Source organism: Sus scrofa, chromosome X (genome assembly GCF_000003025.6).
Source record: "Sus scrofa isolate TJ Tabasco breed Duroc chromosome X, Sscrofa11.1, whole genome shotgun sequence".
NCBI classification, from domain to species: Eukaryota; Metazoa; Chordata; class Mammalia; order Artiodactyla; family Suidae; genus Sus; species Sus scrofa.
In genome coordinates this window covers 99,038,746-99,044,432 of record NC_010461.5, presented here as the reverse complement: position 1 = coordinate 99,044,432, position 5,687 = coordinate 99,038,746, and positions in this window count along the sequence as shown.

The following is a 5,687-nucleotide window of genomic DNA, read 5'->3' as shown; positions in this document are numbered from 1 at the left end:
GAAGAAATAAAGAGAGTGGAGTCTACTTTCCCTAGTTAGAACTGTCATCTTAAACTTCCTACAGAAATTTGGCTCTGGACTAGGGAGGGAAAAAAGCCCTTTCACCAAATGAGTAATTCCAGCTGTGCAGTTCAGGATTAGCAAGACAATTTGAAGATTCCCAGCTTCAGGCAGAAAGCTAGAGGAAATATGGCTGCTATCAGGATATTTGAGGGGTGTTTTGTGTTGTTTTTGGGTTTTTTTATTTTTTATTTATTTTATTTATTTATTTATTTATTTTGCTTTTTTAGGGCCACACCCGCAGCATATAGAAGTTCCCAGGCTAGGGGTCAAATCAGAACTACAGCTACTGGCCTACACCACAGCCACCCAGATCCGAGCCCTGTCTGTGACCTTCACCACAGCTCACAGCAACACTGGATCCTTAACCCACAGAGTAAGGCCAGGGATCAAACCCACATCCTCATAGATACTAGTCGGGTTCGTTTCCACTGAACCACAGTGGGAACTCCTGAGGGTATTTTATTTGATGGAGAAAAGTGGTAAAGCTTTTACATGAACATTTTATTTTAAAATGAAATAGGTATCTTTTCTAAGATTTCCTGATATAATTGATAACGTATCTTTTCTAAGATTCCCTGATATAATTGGTATTTTTTTATTAGCTAACCCTAGTTCTAATCATATCACATAAGAGGGCCTTTGTCATATTATTTACTCTTCAAATTTTCCACTGCAAGGCCTCACTTCATCTCAGACACAGACACAGATACATATCCAGTAAGTTACTGGCCTAGGCTCTTATATTCTGGATGTTCCCATATTTTGAGGTAACCAGTTCTGCCTATTATTGCACTGTGAACTTCCTCCTAGACTCTGCAGCTGAGTCTGTGCCTGTCTCAACCCAGTTATGTCAATCTCATTGCAGATCTCAGTCTTTCCAAGTCTACTCCTTCTTATTCTAAGATATGACACTAGTTCTGACCTCCGTGGTTTTGCAGAATCTACCAGCCCTTAAAGCTCTTAAACACAGTCAACTCCTATCCAGATTTTTTTTCATGTGTGAATTCACTACAGAAAAGCTGCACTTAACTTGGCTTTCTTTCAAGGAATGTTGTTACTGGATTCATTTTAGCCAAATGCCATAATAACAAAAATACTCTAACTTGGATTATCATGGGGTTTGTCCTCCTGCTGCAGTGATTTTCTTCTTTTGTGTGCATAAAAATCTCCACAAGGGTGGCTAAAATGCCTATTTCTGGGCCACATCCCCCTCTCCCAAAGAGAGTATGAGTCAATAGGTACAGGGTGGAGTCCAGGAATCTACAGTTTCTATAAGCACTCAGGTGATTCTGATGTCAGGGGTACTGTGAACCACACTTTAAAACATCATGCTTACTAGATTTTCAATAAAGCCCACATGGATCCACTCAAGAACTAGGAACACAAATTCTCCCTTCAAGTGCTTTCAAGAATTGCATCGAGAATTGTGCTTTTCCCCCTCTGATGGCATTAAATGCAAAGAGAAGGAAATCAATAGTTAAACTGCTGGCTCTGTCCCTTTAAAGAGCATCACTATTCTGAAAAAGGAGTGTTTGCTTGCTTCCTTCACAAAGAAAAAGTTCTGCTTGCCGTGGGAGTAAAAGGTGTTATGATTGCAAAATTTTTGTTCACCAGATAAATTCCAGTTTTTTCATATGGCTTTAGACAATGCTCTCTCAACTGTTTGTACAGCACTTCAAAATCCTGAGGAGGTGGTTTGAGTGTGGGCTAATGCCAGTGTTATTTAGAGAACATGCAAACAGAATCAAGACTTAGAGCTGCTCAAGAGGACAGAATAGTGGCCTCCCCAGCAATAGGGACTTGTGCTTGCAGGAGCCAGTGAGTCATTGTGGAGCAGACTGTCCACCTCTCTAAAAGGTGTGGGAAGCACATTATTTCTCAAGCTCAAAGGCCAGAATCTAGCTCAGATCCATGGGATGTGGTCCCTACTCTGAATTCTAGACTCTCCTACGATCCCAGGCAGTGACAGAAATACGAAATTTCAGTTACAACACTGACACTTTACTGACTATAAGATCTTGAGCAAGTCATGTTACTGTCCTGAATTTATAGAATTAGGATGGTAATATTTACCTCACAAGATGTTTGTGAACATTTACTTTATGAAAATATTTAGCATAGTCCTAGATAGTAAACCATTGCAATATTTATTTTTATTCCCAACTCATAATTTGGTCTGAGTTCAATGATACGCCAGTCCCTCAATGGCAAGGAGTCCCTCCAACCACTATTTAGTTCAGGGCAGCACCCTTTTCCATGGCACTATATACCATTTAACCGTGGTTGATTCTATGGGCTGGTAGTTAAGAACAGTTGCAGTGTGGTTGTCAGTTACCAGTGTGATAGAGTAGCAAGCAGATAATGGGTTTTAACACAAATTTATAATTCTTCTCTCTTCTTTAAAAACCCCATTTTGACTTATTTTCATAGTATTTTAATGAAGTTTAAAAATTATATATACAGCGAATTCTGGATTTACCTATCAATTAAGGCATAGGCTCTCAATGGTACAAGGGAGGCTTTGCAATTTTCTGAAAGCCTGATGAACGCTATGAATCCTCACTCTTTCCTCTGGAGAAAAATATACGTACACATCAAGTTTCACAGTTGATGGGGGTTCCCAGACTTCTCACAGACCATCAATGATACCCAGGCTAAGAAGCCCTGATACAGTGTCAACACTCACTCACCACTCCTTCTCTAGTGGAAGAGCCTAAATCCTCCTAACCCTGAGAACAACATGGGGACCTTTCCATGAAGGCTGTTAAAACCCCACAGACTTGTGTGGGCTCCTTTAACAGACACTTGGGTTCTCAAAAGGACTACATACAGCATATGTCTAGGCAATGATGGGGTTGCCATGGTGAAGCGATTAAGAATTCAATTTTATAGTTAGCAAATATGTCTTCCAGCTTCTGTAAATCAGGCAAAGATGGAAGGCAGGGTGCAGAGAATAGTCCAAGGAAAATGAAGTTTTCTCAAAGGGCCTCGCTCAAATTTTAAGGGTCATGTTATCCACATTGCTCAAGTCATAGTGCAATTATGCTGGAAAAATGCTTCTGCTCCACTGTCACCATCCTAATTCTGATTTTTGTAATGGGGATTTTAGACTATCAACTTGCCAGTGCTCTGATTCTCAGATATCAAGAGTCCAAGAAGTGCAAAGAGCCATTTTTCAGGTGACAAGCAGCTGTGGAAAGCAAGGATGAAACAGGCTGCATGCAGTAAATAACGGGAATTAAACATCAGGCAAAAAAGCAAATGGTAAACTACATTCGATTAACTTCCATTATTACATTTTTTTAAATCTTTTAGTGTAGGCATGGCATGGTTATTCATAACCCATCTTCCTCCAACAGAGAGCTGTGTTTTAAGGGTCGGGAAGCAGTATCATTCAGATATAAAGATAACAAACCCTGGCCTTCCTCCAACAAAATGTGAATGTAGAGTTGCTCCTCCATAATAATCATCTCCACCCCTTCAACCCTTGTGTTTAAAGATATACTGTTAAGAGAACACTGGTTAAGTCAGGAGTGCAAGTTGTGGCCAAAGACTTAACAAGACATGTGTGGCTCACATATGTCATCATGTATGTGGTTTAAATGCATGCCCTTGACCTCATTAGCACAATTCTTTGTCCTCCTTGGCCCCATCTGAGGAATCAAATGCAAACCTAAGATGTGTTACTTTCTTTGCAGAGGGATGATACCCAGGGAGAAAATTAAGGAGATAAATGGTAACTCTAGAAAAAAAATAAATTGATTTTGAAATGAGATTCATCCTGTTCTAATACTCAGCTAACACAGGAAAGCAGCTCTCACCTTAGTATCTTCAGCGATGACATCCAATGAAGATATCCAAATGACACATGTCCTAAGACTTACAGTATAAATATCAATTTTTCCACTCATAAGAATGTTAGACTTTCAAGTTCTCAGGCATCGTCTTGCATTTTCTGCTTTCCTCTGGTTATGTTCTCTTACTAAAAGATCTCATCTATTCCCATAGGAACTATTTTCAACACACCAACTATTCTCAAATTTATTTCTCCAGCTCTGACTTTACCCTGATCTGTATGTTCAATTCTACTTAACTGCACTTCACAGGGTAATTAATAAAGTAACTAAAATACATAAGAAAAGGAAGTGAAGAGAAAATCAAAATGGCACAATAGGGGAAAAAACAAAAATAGTATTGGAAAAAACACAATAGGCAGTATTGGAGGAATTAAGGAACAAAAATGACAGAAGCAATACAGAAAACCAATAGCAATATGACAGAAGTCTTTCCTTATCAATAATCAATTGAGTTCCTCTTATAGCTCAGCAGGTTAAGAACCCAACTAGTATCCATAAGGATTCAGGTTTGACCCCTGCTCTTGCTCAGTGAGTTAAGGATTTGGCATTGCTGCCAGCTGCAGTGTAGGTTGCAGGTGCCACTCAGATCCTGTGTTGCTGTGGTGTAGGCCAGCAGCTGCAACTCTGATTTGACCCCTAGCCTGGGAACTTCCATATGCTGTGGGTGTGGCCCTAAAAAGAAAAAAATCAATTTAGATGTAAATGCGTTAAACTCAACCATTAAAAGACAGATTGGCCATGTGGATTTAAAAAATGATTCACCTATATTGTGTCTACAACAAACTCACTTTAGATCCAAAGACACAAGTACATTGAAAATAAAAAAATATATTCAATGCCTACAGTAACAAAAGAGCTTGAGTGGCTGTACTAATAGCAGCCAAAATAAGTCAAAAACAGTTACAGGAAACAGAAAAAAAAAAAAACAAAAAACATTATGTATTGAAAAAAAGGCTAGTTCATCAAGAAGACAACAATTATAAACATATGCACAAGAGAGCCCCCAAATTTATGAAATAATCATTGACAACTGGAGAGAAATAGTTATACAATAATAGTTGGAAACTGTTATAAACTCTACTCTCAATAATGGATAGAACATCTAGACAGAAGATCAATAAGGAAATGGACTTAAACAACAGTATAAACCAAATACACCAAACAGAAAATAGAACACTCTGTCCAATAGCAGCAGAATATACATCATTCTCAAATGCACATGAAATATTTTTCAGGACCATGTGTTAGGCTACAAAACAAGTATTAATATCTTTTAAAAGATACGAAGTCATAGAAAGTATTTTCTCTGACCACAATGGAAGGATTCTAGAAATCAGTAACAGAAGGAAACCTGGAAAATTCAAATTGTAAAGAACCATGTGGTGTGAAACACCACACTCTGAAACCACCAATGGGTCAAACAAAAAAAAAGTTACAAGGGAAATCAGAAGATACTTTGATACAAATGAAAATGAAGACATAGCAAACTAAAACTTGTAGGAAGCAGTGAAAGCAGTGCTCAGAGGGAAATGCGTAATTCTAAATGCATCCATTGAAAGAAGAGATATATCTCAAACCATAGTCTAAATTTATGCCTTAAGAAATTTAAAAAGATAAACCCAAAGCTAGCAAAAGAAAGGAATAATAAAAGTTAGAGCAGAGATCAAAAAAATACAAAGTAGAAAATAAGAGGAGATCAATTAAACCAAAAGTTAGTTTACTGAAAAGGTTAACAAAATTGACAAACCTTTACCTAGGCTAAGAAAA